Here is a 17,953-nt window from a genome sequence, read left to right on the forward strand (position 1 = left end):
ACCCAGGTACCTTCTTTCCCAGGGAAAAGAAACCAAGTACACATTTATTGAAGCCATCAGTCTCTCTTCACTATGACGATACAGCATTACCCCATTGTAATACCTTCCCATTCAGTTATGAGCAACCTTGTCTCGTAAAATTTACATTCCCACACAACTAACCTGCATTCTCAATCACATTTTGTGCCGGATGTATTGTGTGGAGGTATCTGAACCATCCATCCATCTTCTACCACTAACCTCCACATGAAGGTCATGGTGGGCACTGTGCCAACCTCAGCTCACATAGGGTGATAGGCGGGTTCGCCCTGGACAGTCCATCACAGGGTCACATACTGTACATAGACAAACAACCACCCACTCTCACACCAATGGTCAATTTAGAGTGTCCAATTTACCTAAACCCCATAATGCATGTTTTTGTACTGTGGGAGGAAGCCCACACACACACACACAGGGAGAACATGTAAACTCTATGCAGAAAGGCCCTTGTTTACAGACAGATCTCAGTTTATCCAGAAGAAATTACCATTCCCCTGTTCACTTCTATCCCATAATATTCTGGTCCTGCCTGGACCAACATGGTGGCGAATTTGATGTATGGCTACAATGGGTCAAAGCAGCGTGTCACTTCTATGTACAAACTGTATGTCTAGCTTGTGTGTAGGCTACAAAAGGCTAAACACAACCTGGAGCTATCTAAGTTTTGGATGCACACAAATGAAATTGATATTGATTTTTTTCCCCCATTTTTTGTGTGACCAGGTTTTACAGCAAACAACCATATTTCCTTTAAATGCAGCTAAAACTACACCTTAGGCTTTACTGCTCAGTTCAAGCCATTTTCCATTACAAAAACGACCACACTGAATCCTCGGTTCTTGCTGCTAATGTGGACAAGCAGGTTGCGCTGCTGGGCTCTGGACACTGCTGAGCCCTGTCATCTGCATTGCACACCATTATCAGACATGACTAATTCAGCACATGGCCAAAAGACTCTAAATGTGGAATTAAATATTTAATGAGGCCACAGACTTTCCACCTCACACTCTGCCACTTCTGTGCAGCCTTAATGCAAAACAGCACTGAAAGCTCAGACCACCTAACTTACCTGAACACAGAGGACTTACTCTTGGCCCTCGGTGTGCGTGTCCCTGGTCCAATTTGACAAGTGTCACTTGGGGTTTAATATATGCATATGGACTTTACACAGAAGCACATCACCCTCTGTGTGCACTTGTGATCTTTTTATTTTTCTGTTGTTTTGTTAAAATTGTTTGCTTCGAGTAAATTCTAGCTCCAATCCAATCTCTGGCTGCAGCCCCGTGTCATTTGGATTTGTACAGCTTACACTGTCAGGGACATGACAAGCCTAATTCAAGTGTGACCTTTTTAGCTGTTTTTATTTAAAAGACCAGGATAGGCAGACTCTTGGCTCTTGGTGTGAGCATTTCTTTGTGCATCGGCTCAGTAGCTATTTATATTTATATTTCACCTTAAACTAATACATGTCATCCTGTCTGAAACCCTTACAAACAAATCACCTTTTACGTTCTGTGCAGTACCTTAGCTGTTGCCCTCTTCTGGATAAGTATCTCAGACGTTGCAAGCCACTCTACCGGTTTACCAGCTAGTGCTCCTATCACCACTGGGACCTGCTTGCTGTATATACACATTAGGCTATTACAACTACCAACAGATGCTTGGGACACATCACCAGTTGCATACTTTTTTGTTATGAGGTATTTGTAACCCCTTTATCCCAAGACACCTTCTGCTAAGGCAGGTACACCACTTCAGTCTCACCCAGAGTCTTTAATCACAGAGCTTTTTTTTTCCCCCCAAACTTAGACTTTTATTCAAGGCTTATGTTAAGTACTCCATTGATCCACTCTGCCTGGATATGTTCAGGACTTGTCAAGCCCAGTATGCTTAGCTTGGCTCTGGTTCAGTTCCACTGGGGCTGGGGTGTTAACTGTGGCAGAAGCTATAAGTCTATCCAAGCTAAACAAATCATTGCTGCTAACGTCTTAGTCCTCAGCAATGTTTCCACTGAGAATGGAGGAGAGTTGTGCCAGAGATGTGAAAATGTGTCAGCTTATGAAGCATGCAGTAAATAATGTAACTGTACCAAGAAAAAAAACACCAAGGCTACAATAGAGCTCCAGTAGCTGACGTCACATAACCAAGGATACTACACCGTTAGACCATAAGGGAGAGAATTAGCCAGATTAAACATATCAGGCTAACTCCAAGTAAATAATGGATTCAGTCTAACGGACATACTAGTCTGCGAAGCAATGTCAACATCAATTTTTACATTGCACTCCCCGTTACTAATGCTAACGCAACACTTACCCTTCCATTGACAAAAATGCCATCTTTAGCCAGTAGACCACAAAGCTGAATGTTTGTCACAAAGCCAGACTGCGTTTCATCCAGGCTCTTGTAAACTCAGGAAGTTGGAGATGTTAGGATGCTGCAGGTCCGACATCATAAAACGAATCTAAGAACTCACTAAGAAAACATAAAAGGGAGGGGCAACACATTGAAATCAGGTATGCCAGATAAAAAGAAGATAAAATTAATGCAAAAATAAACATTTTGAGTAATTATACATACATTAAGGGATGACAAACTTATACCTGTTACAGGGGCATTATAAGGATCAGATATATTCACGCCCTCAAGTTTTGCGATGTATCGGTTGATCTCCATGGATTTAAAGTGTGCAGTGAACTCTGACAGGTTGGATCCCATTCATTTGCATGATGCATCCTAGGCTGCCAACATGGCAGTTCCAGAGCTCTATATTGAAAGTAGATTGGTGATCGTAAAGGTTATTAACTCCAACATGAAGGAATCAGTCAAGATAAAACAGTACCATACTGCCATTGCAACATACAGCATTCATGGCACTCGGTGTTAGTGAAAGAAATCCTCCCAGGTATTACCCTCCTGCTCTAGTGGAGACTTTGTGATACGACTTCACTTAACTCTGCTGTACCTAATGCAAAGCAGGATAGTAACCTGTAATATATTGAGCTCACATTGAAGCTTATAGACATTATCAATTTTATGAAATGTGTTCCCTAATCTCGCACATTAATTATTAATTCAGTGACATGTCGGATTGACAGTCAATTAAACTCTGCTTCCACCTAGAGACCCATGCAATCACAATCCAGAGATTGAGCAAAACCTGCATTTTTTCTGCTCAATTTCCACCCTGTCAAAAAGCCCTGAATGATGTGACTGTATTTAACCTGCACAAGTGGTTGAACGAGATTTGTACAGCAACTGCACCAGATGTGACCTCTGGAAATGTAATGGCCTGCAGCTCAACGTAATGATTATCAAGATACTCACTAAAACCATTGTCAAGCATATTGCTTTTAATTTGGTCTTGAATCACTTCTATTAGGATGCTGAATGCTTCCCCACTAACATGATACTTACAGGGTCACATGTGGTTCACAAACTTAGTTCCAACTTCAAAAACATCCACTATCGTTACACAAACGTTATGGGGCATCAGGCTCACCTAAAGCAACTCAGTGTTTATCGAACTTAATGTGAGAATCCGTCATGCTTTTGGTCAATCTTGGTCAAATCTGGTTAGCTTCTTGACAGAACATCTCCCTATTTTCATTCGTTGTAATTTTTAATAACAGCAAAATGCTTCCCTGTCTCTCTTACAGTTTGCACGTTTAAAGTGTCTGAATTTATATTACAACTCACAATAAAGAGGACCCAAATACAGGAGCTAGGCACAGTTAGCTTAACACTTACTAGAGTCAAGGTGTAGCATCAGCGGTACACGGGGTGGTAGAAAAAAAAAACATCCAAAACAGTGAAGATGAAGCAAAAACACACAGAAAGGAAAACATTTAGGAAGATATTGAGCGCAGATTTGCTGACACATGCTGCTGTGAGAAACAACCAGAGACAAAGTGGAGAACATGGACTTGTGAAGGTGAGCTAACAAGACACAGGTGGAAATAATCAAATCAGGGGAAAACACATGGACAGGAAGTAAAACTAAAACAACAGACAGGAAAGACATGCTACCAAATAAAACAGGAAGTTAACTAAACTTGACAGGAGAGAAACTGAAAAGTTGAAATAAAACCCAGTCCAAACTGTACAACCGTAATTGCAAAAATGTTTAAAATGACTGATCATGACAGTTTATACCCTTGACCGTATTCTACCATTCTAAAAATATACAGATAATATTTATTTGGTATATTTTTATGTGTCATGCAGTGACTTTCAATACTCCTCTCTCACTTCCTGCCCACAGTCCATCTATTTCTATCTGAGTGAAACTGCACCCTCTTTGATACATCTAAACCATTTAAAGTCACAACATAAGCAATGATGTCTGCAATTATGCTATAGTGGTCAATTTTAATAGAACATGACAGTCTATACTTGATGACACTGCACTATGCACTGATGTCCGTTTCCCTGACTTCATGACTACACAAGCGATCTAAAGGAGTCACAGAGCGGAAGTGAACAAAAAATCAATACACAACATCTGTAGATATTCTTAAAAGTTTGATGTTGCTCCAACAGCAGGCAAATGAGAGAAGCAAGTTATTCATATTTCCCAAATTTAATTACAAGCATGAGACCTGACCCGAAGGTTTATTCCTTGCGATTAATTCAGTAATCAATCCTACTCCTCGCTGCTGTTTAGTAGCATGCAGTGATGTATGAGAGATGATATCAGACTTCATATCACATCTGTGACCACAGAGCTACACATTGCAACTTAACACTGCTATCATTTACTCAGTTTGAGCAAATGCCATTGTTTGAATTAAAGTAGCTAATCACATACTTAAGTAGATTTACTTGTCAATTAGAAATCAACTCTACTAAATGTAAACAAAGTATTTCACGGCTGATCACACATGCTCCTCCCTTTTCAAATACTAACAGACCACCGGCTCTGTTTCATCTGCCTTAAACTTCAGGATTTTAATGGCCAGCAAATGACAGCAATTCACAGAAATAGTTGATTGGTGCAGTGAACTGTGTGCTTTTATGGCCTATGTTCTCCTGTGACAAATCTGTAAACATTATATTTTATTACATTACATTTACACTAGTATGCAGATGACACCCAGCCTTACTTTATGGTCAGTGTAATGATAGTTATCATTATTTCCCAAGTTTGCTCCATGTCTCATAATGTTGTCCTGCTAAAAGAATCCTAAGTAGCACGGCTACTTTTAAATATAGATATGTATGATATACTTTTCTCTATTCATTTTGTCTCTGTATGAAATTCCATACCTAAGGAACTTAGCAAACTAAGCATCTCATTCCTTGTTCCTTTTTTAATTATTCCAAAGTTTTTATCTATTTATTTTTTGGCTACTGCAACACAACTTTTGAATATATGATGATTTTGAAGGTCCTTTAATGATTTCTTGCAGTGAAAGGAAAATGCTCAACAGCATGTAACAGTGGATTATGATAATACATGTGCATGCCATTACTCAAGGCAACAATTTCTGTTGTTCAGCCAGGTTAGTAACTGGTAAATTATGAATGATTATCAGGAACAATTATATATCCACTGATAAAATTGTATTCTTTTTTCTTTGGGCTTCTCCCTCTCTATGGGTCACCACAGCAGATGATCTGCACATTTGATTTGGCAAAGTTGTTTTTTTTGTGTGTGTGTGTGTGTGTCCCTGAATGTGGATTGGGTACCTTGCAGGCCTTTGACCTGGCTGGGACTAAAACCTGCAACCCTCCGGTCACAAGCCAAACTCCTTTTCCGCTTAGCCATGGGCTGCTCCAACATCATTAAAATCATAAATATGGTAAATAATAATTATAAAATCTTTCTCAGGGAGCATGCAGTCTCAAATGGGCTAGGGCTAGCTGTTACTACATGAAGTATGCACAAATAATTATAAACAGCAGCATTGAGAATAACAGAACTTCTTAACGAAGCAATATTAATAAACAGCCAAGCAATACGAGACCAACTACTGTATACTAAGCTAAGCAAGCCAACAGGAAACCACTTGTGGTAGATGTGCATTTTGAGGGTTAGTAAAAGTCCAGACAGAGCAACAAGATGGAAGACAAGGTCTTCAAAGGGAGAAAATGTGATATGACACATCAAACTGGGTTGCAGTACCATGTTGACTTTGCATGAAGGTTGTTTGTGAACGCACGCTGGTTCTAAGTTGAGTTCAAAAGTGAGTACATGTTAAACATATGTACATTAATGTAACAGTCATTCCCTGTCACTCTGTTTCTTCAAATTTCATATTTTATGTCCCATTCATTTACATCATGATTTTAATGTATGTATGCACTGTCTAACCACAATGGACGAAATGCAAGTTCGTCCAGACTGTATGTGGGCTGCTCTTTTTGCTTCAATGACAAAGCAAAACTGTGTGTTTTTGAATTTAAAGCTCTTGCTGGTTCCTGCCAGAGCTCAAGTTAAGCACAAGGCAGGGGTGGACAAACCAAGTGAGTATTAGTCAAGCTGGGGAAAGCTCATAATCCTGGTGTGGATAGAATGTGCACAGAGGTCAAATTTAACTGCAAATGGAAGCAGTTTTCTTCTCCATTCTCTCACATATATTCGTTAGTTAGTCAGCGGACTCCTGGCTGTGCCCCAATGATGTTTTTTTCCCCTGTAGATTGAAGGGCTCGAACAAGCACTTACCCCCAGCTGTGAAGGTCAAAACACAACATGGGTTAGTCAGTAATGCTGGAGGTAATGCTCACTCACAGATTACATCCTAGGAAAATGCCACATTATGTCGAGAACGAGAGTCGCGATGTAACGATGATAGGACTAACCATCTGGAATGACTCTAGAGTTGGAGCAGTCATCTGTCGATCGGAAAGTTCCTTCCAGACTGTGTCTGGTGCCCTTGAGCAAGACATCAAATTCATAACTGCCCCAGTTGCTGCATCAGCGGTGTTTCTTGAGTGACTGCAGGGGTTATTGGTGTCATCAGGAAGACCTCATTCACTGGTTTACCCCAGAAGGCTCAGTGACAACATATGGTGTCCCAGATGTGACCCTTGGCGTTTATAGGTTCCTATTAGTGAACTCAATTGAGGTCATTTCTCTTTAGCCAAAGCCTAATTTTGCTACGGTCAGCTCCCTCCAGCAGTGATCTAGCGGTTTGACCTGGGGATCAGCCTCAGCTCTCTCTAGTGCTGCAGGCCTGCTTGAGCTGCTTTGTTTCATGTCTTTGTGCATCAGCCAAAAATACTAAACTCAAGGTTTGTGACATGGCATTAATAAACCTGACATCACAGTAGGTTGTCACCAGTTGTCCTTGTAGTACTTGTGGTTGGAAATGTCAGGAGTTACTTTCTGCTGATACTAAGGTAGTGGTGTTGGAGAAACCATTTGTTTTAGGGGACAGGGTGTTGACAACAGTTCTCTTGTCATTTGCAAGAGAAGCTTATTGGTTTTGGAGTCTGGGTGTGCCTTAGAGTCCCTTTTTGTTTGTAGAGTGGACATGATGGATCTTCCCCAACTTTTCTTTTTGTTGACAAGTGTGCAACATAAATAGCTCTCATACTGAAGTTTAGTCGGCCTCTTTGAATCTTTTATGAAGCCTCTCAAGGTGAGTTGTCAGGGCTACAAGCCGTCCTATATAATTGCCCCTAATGGGACAACTTGTCTAAAGACCAACCTAATAATCTTTTTTTCTGTCTGCTAATCAAGATCTTGCATACTCTGTACAGGATCTGCATTATGTTTCAAGAGTTAGCCTCACAGTTTACTCAGGGTTCTGCAAGGGCATCATTGTTAGTTAGTGGTAAATGATCTGAAGACCATGGAATTTTTTTTTCAATATATTTCCTACTGTACATTTCATATGTGTTCGCTGTGCTCTCTTGCTTTCTACAGTGCTTGTCTATGTACATGTATGTACAACATTGAAGAACAGAGCAGCAGGTGCAGTATTGTAACAGGCTTTAAAAAATACACCATTAAAATGTAACAAATAATATTCAAGGTACGTGTGTGTAGGTTGTGGAAAGACAAGAGGGACAAAAATAAAAATGATTAAATCAAAATGACAGCCAGGACTATATGGTTCATGTAAAAGGTAAACAAAAGAAATCAGAACAAGATTGTGCACTCACACGTGGACAATGAGACATCATGATATATATAGATATATGTATGTATATATATCTATATATATATAGAGAGAGAGAGAGAGGGAGGTAAACAAAGGTATGGGTTTCTTCATCTTCTCTCTGCTTATGTGTGTGGGTGATGTACACTCAGTAAATGTATATTTAAAAGCTGACTAGGTGTAGCATTATTTGGATACTTAAATAACTTAAAATACTTAAACGGTGTTGAATGTGTTTGGCATTTGAATGTGGTGTGTTTTTCAATATGTGAGTGTTCAAAAAAGTGGAACTCAACATGACTAAGTTGGAGTGCAGGTGCAATTTAAGTGTCCAATTTTACTGTGGGAGTCAATAGAGATGTCAGATAAGAATGCACACACTATTCCATCATTACATCATTCTCCGTGACAAGAGAATATATAGTGTATAGTGACTGAACCTTTACTGCACACTGCTCCTAAATGGTTAGACTGTGATTTCTGCAGTGAACATTTTCGATCCAGTATATATTATGTACATGACAAACTGAGTTCCCTCGTTGTTTTCAATTACAGCTCATGTTACAGGCTATTAGTCTGTTAATATCAAAATAACCATGCAGATTCAGGTTTCCTAGCCACAACACAGTGAGAAGGACACACAATTAGATTTCAACATAGTGTTTTCTATATCGAGTCGTTTTAAACCTGTTTGTGAGCAACAGGTTATTTAAAACATATGAAATACCACGGCTAACCTTTAAGAACATAGATTAACAGTCTTTGAGAAACAACTGTCCGGTGCAATTCAGTTCAGTCGAATCCGGTTCCGCGTAAGTAATCAGAAGAAAACCCTGATCGGACTAAAAATATGTCATCTAAAAACTCTGTGACGTGTTTCTGTTTCGTAACTCCTGCAAAGAATAATGACAGACACGAAGGAGGAACATTGACGACCAGACATCTGCAGCAGTGAAGATTCTTCTTCTGCTTCTACCTCTGGTGAATCAGACAATACTGCACATGCACAACACATATAAATAATTCATTTCGTTTTATGATTATTCCAATTGGATATTTTGGATATTTTGCCCATGTACAGTAAATTAGCTGCTGTTGCCTCATAGAGAGGTGGAATCCGGATCCAGGAAGTCCAGTGGTGGGCGTTTTCTCCCTCTGACTGGCCACTGATAAACTCCATCACCTCAGAGGCAAACAGTAAACTTTTGCTTTGCTATTGTTTTCCAAATCAAAACATAATCATGCAAGTGATAAATCCGACATAATGAAAATAATATCATGCAAGGTCTCTTGTACGTCTACAACTAATCAAGCTGTTCAACATCACTTTGCCTTTTGTGAAACACACTCTCAGAGCAAAAAGTCTGCACTTCATCCTTGCAGTCATTATTACCTTTCAAATTTCAAGTTGATGGAATATGAATGAGGTGACAGGTCCATTTAGAATGACTGACTTCTTTTAAATTATCCTTCCACTTTTTTGCCTTTGTGGAGGAGCATATATATATTCAACACCATTTTGTCTGTTTCTGTTGCAGGATAATTCAAAATATACCAATGTGCAATCTATCTTATGACCTGAGGAAGAGTCATTAAAATTTTGGCATGGGTTTAATGCAAGCGGCTGTGTGTGAAATGTTTTTGTTTTATATTTATATGGGTCTGTTAATGTATAAACAATAACAAACAATAAGCCAAGGAGAAACCTTTCTAGAACTGCAGGTTCACCACCAGCTTGCAGATATTTATGTGGGTTGGTTAAAGCCACAAACAGATATGCCACATTAGCCCATATATCAGTCTCGGAAAGACCTGCTTTTTTTTGTTGGATTAAAAGTATAACATTTCAACAGGTTTTTTTTTTAACAACAGCCTTTCACAAAGTCTTACTGCTGTCACATGATCAATAAAACCACATCTGTTAAAGAAAATGTGTCAAAGTCATGAATAATGGGGTCAGACATACCACTACAGGCTCCTTCTCTCTTATCTTGCATTGTGACATGATGGGGGGTGTTTTTCAAACAGGAGTTGTTTAATATGGCACAACACCGGCAACAGAGAAATCCTAACTGACGTCTTGCTATTGCTAGATCTTTACAACCTTGACCAAACATGACACCACTGGGAACCAACAGCAAACACAAAAGTCGACTGTTTCCTTTTGCAATTTCCAAACTAAAAAAATGTGTGCACAAAAACAAAAACAAGGAAGTCTGCCTTTTCTCAATTTTTAGTGACCAGGTGCTTCATAACAACCTAAAACTCTTGGCTTACACCTTCTGATCCTTGTGTCTTGCCAAGCCTTTTGCCTTTGGAATAAATCCCAGAGTATAAAGACACTCTCATAATGCACATTGATTCCATTCACCTTGATATGAATACGGCATGAAGCAGCAGAGACCATACATTTGAATGGGTATCCGCCCACTTGTAGATGTTCCTGATGTAACGTTTAGTTCTACCTGTTATGTTGCACCAGAACGACACTTAAGATCTCTGCAAACATCAGAATGTATCGTATCTGGTTGTATTTGTCTTGCCAGCAAATCCTGGCAGAGTATCGCATTTATGCTTTGGCTGGATTAGTGAGCACATTTGGACACAAACCGTTCAGTCTAATCCCCCAGTTAAGTAAATACTCTGGAACTGTCATGTTCATTTCTTGACAGCGCCTACATACCATGGGCTGTTTCAAATCAGAGTATCATAAACCTGGTCCACTGTGTGCATGCATATCCTGCACAAAATACATTTGGTGGTTTATGCATAAAACTGGATGAGAAGCCTTTTAGGGTTGAACTTTAAACTGATTAAACAGTGTAATAATAAGAGGAAAATGACATCATATTTTAGTCCCCCATTACTCTTGCCTCCACTATGTTATTCTCTTAGCCACCGGGACACCGCGAGGTTTGGTGGACAATGGGAAATCAGTTTAATCTAAAAACCGGGTTGTTATTTTGTATTGAAAACTGCAGAGAAGAGCATTCACCTGGTACAGCACTGGCTCTAAAGGAAAGTACATGTGTCCTTAGTGGTGTTACTGTCTTTGTCGATATGTTTTGTCTTCCCAGGAACCACTAGCAATACAAACGTAGTTTAGGATTGGACTAGCACTTCATAGTTTGTTCTACGTGAAGCTCTTACTTACTTCTAGCTCTTATTTGTACCCAAATGTTTAAATGCACTTTTGTAAGTCGCCTTGGATAAAAGCGTCTGCTAAATGACATGTAATGTAATGTAATGTAAAACAGCCAAAGTCCTGCGTGCTGGTGGCTTTAAAGGTCCAGTGTTTAAGACTTAGTGACATCTAATGGTGAGACTGCAAATTACAGCAAAGGGGGGACTCCCCTCTGCCTACCCGTCCCTTTCCCAAGTGTGTTAGGGAAGTACGGTGGCCTTCACATACCAGAAAGGATGCTGTCATTAAACAGCATGTTTAATTTGTCCATAATGTGATATGGTTCCCATCGTTCGGGCAGAGCTGTTCTTTTTTTTTGTTTCATCAAAAAAAGGAACACGCTGCCAGTTTGTCCATTTGTGCCGGTGTAGACTCATGGCGCCTTGTTAAAGCATGACGTTTACTTGCATTTGCAATTTGGGAGGCTGATTCTAAGGCACCAAAAAGTAAACTACTTTAAATTTAAAGTGATGACACACTCACACAAACCCATACTTATGATCAACTTCGGCCAAAAAAAACCAAATCCTAAATACAACTTTTTTTGTGAGAATCCGGTGACGAGACAAAAATATCATTTAATCGATAGCTTTTAGTAGGAATTAATGAGTTAGACGGTATGGATTGTGATGGTATTGATCTGGACCTGGAGGAACCTCTAACAGCAGGAGATCTTCTCCCATCTTATGCCATGGACATCACCTTTATCTTCGGAGGTGTTTTTCTTTCTCCTTCTGTCTCCTCCTTCCTTTCCATGCACTCTCGCTAATCTGCAGGATTTGTTTATTCTGCATCTACCTGTTCCCTTTGATTATTGCTGAAAGCCTGAGTGCTGAAAACTGACTATGATTATTTCTCAGTGGAGTGTCTGGTGTTCACCTCTTAATGGGGCTGGTAGCTGCACACCAGCACGCATTCAAAACCCTTTCATTTATGTCAATGTAATGTTGCGGCCTTCTTAAAAGCAGTTATTACAGAGCTATGGCTTTTATTCCGGCATGTCCACTTCTGGATCAATGTAAGGTCAAATGGCGTTAATACTCGGCATCAACATAAAGAGTTTTGATCGCTTAAAGCAGCGCTGGGGAGGCATTTAGTTGTGCAAACATCAAGGCGAGCATGGTGATGCATCCACACAGACGTTCCAACAGAAGAAATCAGAAATGCTTATTGTGTGACACACAACTCATGTTTGACTGATTGCACTATGTGGTCCCAAACACTGCAGTGTAACTACCCGTTCCAATTTATGTTTCGTATTGAGACATTATCAATCAATTCTGATTGAATTCAAATGCCAGGAGAATAATCAGGTTGCTCCGCCTGCCTGTCAATCACATATAAAGTGGCTCAGAATCAGCATGCTGTGCATTGGTCAGCTGATATAAAAACTTGGAAAATAACATGAAAGATAATGGCAAACATTCATTGACAATCACTGAGGATGTGAATTTGGCAAATGTTTGTTTTTATATGGGGGGTTATAGTTCTCATTTACAGGCCACAAACACAACAGGACAACAGATGAGAGAAAACCAGTATCCAGTATCCAAGCAGATAACAACCTCTGATTCAACCTGCAACAAATAGAGACTCTTAAAAGCATAAAAGTAGAAAACAGCATTTCTTTGCATGAATTAGGAGTTTGAGTTTTATGGTCATTTATGTCACAAGCACTTTTCCAGCATTTGTTTTCCCCCAGAGGAGGTGTGGTCATTCTGTGGAAAGTTGTGTGTGCCTGCCCTCATCAATTGTATGCAACAACATGAGCCAAGACTCTCACTATGTAAGAGTTGTATTTGTTAAGAGCCTGTTCCGTTATGGAATGGAAATTAGGTAGCCCATGGACAAGTGGACAGGGAACTAGGTTTGTATTCTGAGGGTTGCCTGTTCGAATCTCGACATGTCAAGGGCTGGGGGCCCTCTGAGCAAGGTACCCCACCCCCATTGCTTGCCAGGTGGCTTCCCAAATGGAAGGTTGCCCAGGTTCCTAGTAGAGGATGGATTAAATGCAGAGAGGATTTTCCTCAGTGGGTTTAATAAAGTACAAATAAATCAACATTACTTGAAGCTATACAGTATGTCAAGCACCAAGCAGCAAACAGGCAAGGTAAATTGCAAATTGATATTTAGCTAAAGACATGAGACTGTAGTATGGACAGTATTTGCAACTGGAATAAATTCAAAAAGGGTTCTTCTGACTCTGCACATTTGCCTCGTCACCCGATGTAGCTGGTCTTATTTACTTGTTGAGCTACCATAAACTGTCCTTCCTCTGTGGCTACAGGCAGATTTTTAAAACCATATCTCTTCGGGTGGCTGGTTATGATTCAGCCGGCCCGTTTCTGACCACATCCAAACTAAGTTCTATATTTAAAAGGCATCACTTTGACTGTGCTGATGCTTAACCTCCACATACTTCAGAGATTGAGCCCTGAAAACGGAGACTTTTGGCAAACCTTGTTTGAGACTCCAAAACTGCATTTGATAGGAAACCCAATGGAGTGTTTTGGAAAATGAAGATGCAGATGCTTTGTTATTGAGGTCTCACCTGCCATAGCTCAACGACCAACACAAACACCAATAAGCTTATTGTTTACACTAGCACCTGTCTGTCATCATGGACTGCAGCCCTGCCACCTCCAGTTTTTCCACTGTCTTGGCGATGAGAGAACAAACACTGTTTGTTTATGACAAATTCAGTTGGAATTAATGAAGGAATGATGTCATTTCTAATTAATATCTATGATTTAATTGAGTGGTTTTAAATTGCTAGACTGACATGATTGTAATAAGTCTCAATTCCATTTATTTTGTTTTCCCAATCTATTTTAATTTTTTTTTTTTTGTTTTTTTTAAACTTGTTTTCTATATGAATGAAGCGGGTGACTGTGGGAAGAGTGGGCATAATAAAAAAAATCCCTTGATCTTTCTCTCATGTCTATGGTGCAATCTAATCCAAGCGACTTTACAATTACAAAGGTCTATAATTCAATAATCCCAGAGGTGAGAAATCATTTAAGGTGATAATAACAATGGCAACTACGTTGGGGTTAGGGAGAGGTGATGCACACATCTATCGCGTGCTTTCATGTGTGTGTGTGTGTATTGAACGCCACCTCAGCTCCTCAATGGCCTTGATGAAATATAAAGCATAAGTGTTTTTTCCCCCATATCAGCATGCTGGTAATTGCATGCGACAGCAATTGATTCCCTGTCAATCTGGGGCTTTATGAAGAGGACCAGGTCACTTTTTCTTTTCTTTATTTTTTTCTTTATTGTTTTTTTCCTTCTCACGTTTGATTTTCAGCAGAACCAAAGGTGATAAGTTGGCACTTTTATCAGCGGTTGAAACTGACATGACTGAATCAATCCCAGTTCCACAATAGTGCAAAGACCCTTTTTTTTCTGGGTGGGTGGTGGGGGGGGGCCTCACCTTTATGACACATCTATTGTTTTGTGTTATTTTGAGTTTTTCTGTTAGCTACAGCAGGGAATCCTGTTATCACAATCTATTCCTATTTAAGCAACTTGGGATCTTTGGGATCAAAATGGGAGAGAATCATAAAAAATCATTCAAAGCTCCCTTTATCATATTTGTGTAAAGTCATAAGGAATAAACTTTGAAGGACAAGAATATGAACAGGGCCTCTGCTTGCATGTATACACTATTCTTCCAGCCAGCTAATTTCACACACTCAGCCTTCCATGACTGGTTCTGTGTAGGGTTAATTAGGATGGAAACACAGTGAACCATGACTTATTGCTGCCTCGAGAGCAGCTGGGCTTCCTTGGATTAGTTTGTCAGGGTGGAGGAGAAGGGCGGGGGGGGTCTCCCTGATCATCTCGAGCATTGACTTTTTTGCAACTGACATCATTTTAAAGCACATGTCCGATAATGATTATCACTGATCATTTAAAGGCACAATTTTCTCATCAATACAGGCTGTAATTATTCCTACTACACCCCTGACACCTGGAACAAGCTCATTAATCAATGAGCACAGGGGAAAGACAGTATTTCAGTGAGAATGACTCAATGCTCTTGCTCCTGTGACCATCATCACATCCAAGTAAGGTATCCTGACAGGATTAACTATAAAATAAAATCATTTCTTTAGTTTTTTTTTTCTTGTGATCATTGTTTAACTGTAAAGGGAAAAAATCCCCAAAACAAAACAAATGTGGCTACACTGTCTCTGCAGCCTGAAAAGTGCAGTCTCATCAAAATGAATGTGCACTGCTGATACTCGCAGGCTGGCTGGCTGAGCATATATATGGGGCGGTTATTGGATTATAGACATTTGTATTTGTGACATCTCTTTTCACTGCCTGTTCTCCATTGTTTTCAGATTATGTATGGATTTTACCGGGGACATCACGGACTACTCACCGCTCAAACACCATGCATGTTTTTTTTTTAACAGCCCAACTGGAAAATACAGTATACCGGATGTTCCATGTGTTAATGCAACTGCGACACATGGGCGGACTTTAAATTAAGCTATAGAAGTGTAAAAGTGGTTGGTGTTCAAAAAGCATATTCATGCATTATTAAAAAAGCCTGTTAAATGTTATTATAGATTCAAAGTCGCGGATTACTTTAAGTCTTCCTGTCCAATTTAATTAATGATAACATGTATATAGCTTTTATGTCCCAGTAACCTTTAAAATGGAGTCATGGCTCTCTATGTCAGGTCTTAAATTAGTCGAAAATACCTGCACAGAGGCGTTACCAAAATGGCAGCTGGGTGGCAAAACGTTCCGAGTTTTATTTTGACCATATCTGCTTACTACTCATTCAGTTAATGGTTCTATTGATGGCTTGTCAAGCAACTCCTAAGATAGATGTTTGGCTTCATAACCTGGCAACCTTGCAGTGTAGGTCAGCCACCCGTTTTGCAGCAAGGGCGCCCAGCATCCTGGAAGACTCTGGACCAGGGAGACATCAACCCACTTGAACTCTTTCAACCATGGTAGAGTGCAAATCTGACACATTAATGCAGTTGTAGTGAAGCTGTTTCTTTGCTGCAGAGGAGCTGCTGGCCTTTCCCGGGTTCTCTGAAGGATCCCAGGAGAAGTAATGACATTCACTCACACTTCTCCATTCAACAATGCTTAGTTGAGCCAGAGCACCATTCTCAGCAAACGCTGCTTTACTCACTCTCACTGCTGTTGAAGCTGCTCACGGTAAGCCCGGGTATTTTCCAACACGAAAGCTCTTTGAATTGCATTGGATTTATTTAAAAAGTGCTAAAAAGTGACTAAATCTGTCAGAAAAAAAAATCAAACACACTTTAATTCAGCAGTACAAAAATAAATATCATATAGTGTAAATGTGAGGGGAATACAATGTAACATTAAGCCCAGAACTATTCCCTGAAGCTGCAGCTTCACCTGGCTTTCTGAGATCTATATTGAGTTTCAGATCATTGTTTTGGTGCCTGCACGCAGTTGGGTGACAGTGTTACTGCGCAGGTTCATGCCACACTACATGTACAAGGTCCAAGCAGTGACACAGACTTGCATTCTGTGGTGCATCATGGGTCCTAGCACAAACAGAACTTTGACACCTATCACTGTGATGTCCCGAGGCTCACAGTGTCATTTTGACCTGACTCCAGGTTGCGGCTCGATTTAACGCTCACAATCACAGCTAAAATCACGGAGCAAACATGGTTAAGAGGAAGCGCTGCCCCCAAGTGGCCATAAAGACTTTCTTAGACAGACAGACAGACGACTTTATTGATCCCTTTGGGAGGTTCCCTCGGGGAAATTAACAATCTTATTGCACGTGTATATTATCTACATGGGATGAACCTCAAGCCCCAGTCAGGGCAAGACTTTCTTTATATAGTTTATTCACTGTTTTCATGTCTTCTACTGCAATCCAATATGATGTACTGGGACGTGGATTACTAATACTGTTCAATGGATACTGTTCAATGGATGTGGTACATGGCGTAGGTGGGTGTGCAGTGGAAATGTTAAAGGTTATACAGCTCTTCCAAATGTGGCAAGGACTCGTTTCTAAGAGAAACTATAGACAATATAGTAGAGGCTTCATAACAGGAGGTCACAAACCAATGGGTGACACTACAGTGGGCAACCTTTCTGCTAACAATCGTAACACAGGTAACAATTGACTAAACGACCTTGAATTTTGCCAAATCGCATTCATATCACATATTGTATATCACTGTACTTAAGTTAAAGTATTGCACAAAAGGAAATGTAACACAGACTGAGAAAATCAATCAATCAATAAATGAGACCACTTCTGAGTGATCAACTTTTTAGGGATCTACTGTAGTTCCACATGCGAGTTAGAAAAATAAATAAAAAATTGATTGGCACAGTATGTGACAACACAGTAAGCGTTGACTAATCCTCTAAGCGCTCCTCCAAACATTTTAGTAGAAGCCTGTCTCACCTGCGGAAGTGTTGTCACACGGTATTAGAGCTCACTGTATGAGGCAGGTTGACAGTCATTTTGAGGTTACACTTTTTATTATTATATCATTCAACAACAAATTCTCCAGCCCTTATTTTTAATCCCCTAACCAGGCATTGCTCTTAGAAAGTGACATGGTAGAGGTTCAACATGGCTGGTGCAGTC

The sequence above is a fragment of the Solea senegalensis genome, linkage group LG9, assembly GCF_019176455.1.
Source record: "Solea senegalensis isolate Sse05_10M linkage group LG9, IFAPA_SoseM_1, whole genome shotgun sequence".
Classification (NCBI taxonomy): domain Eukaryota; kingdom Metazoa; phylum Chordata; class Actinopteri; order Pleuronectiformes; family Soleidae; genus Solea; species Solea senegalensis.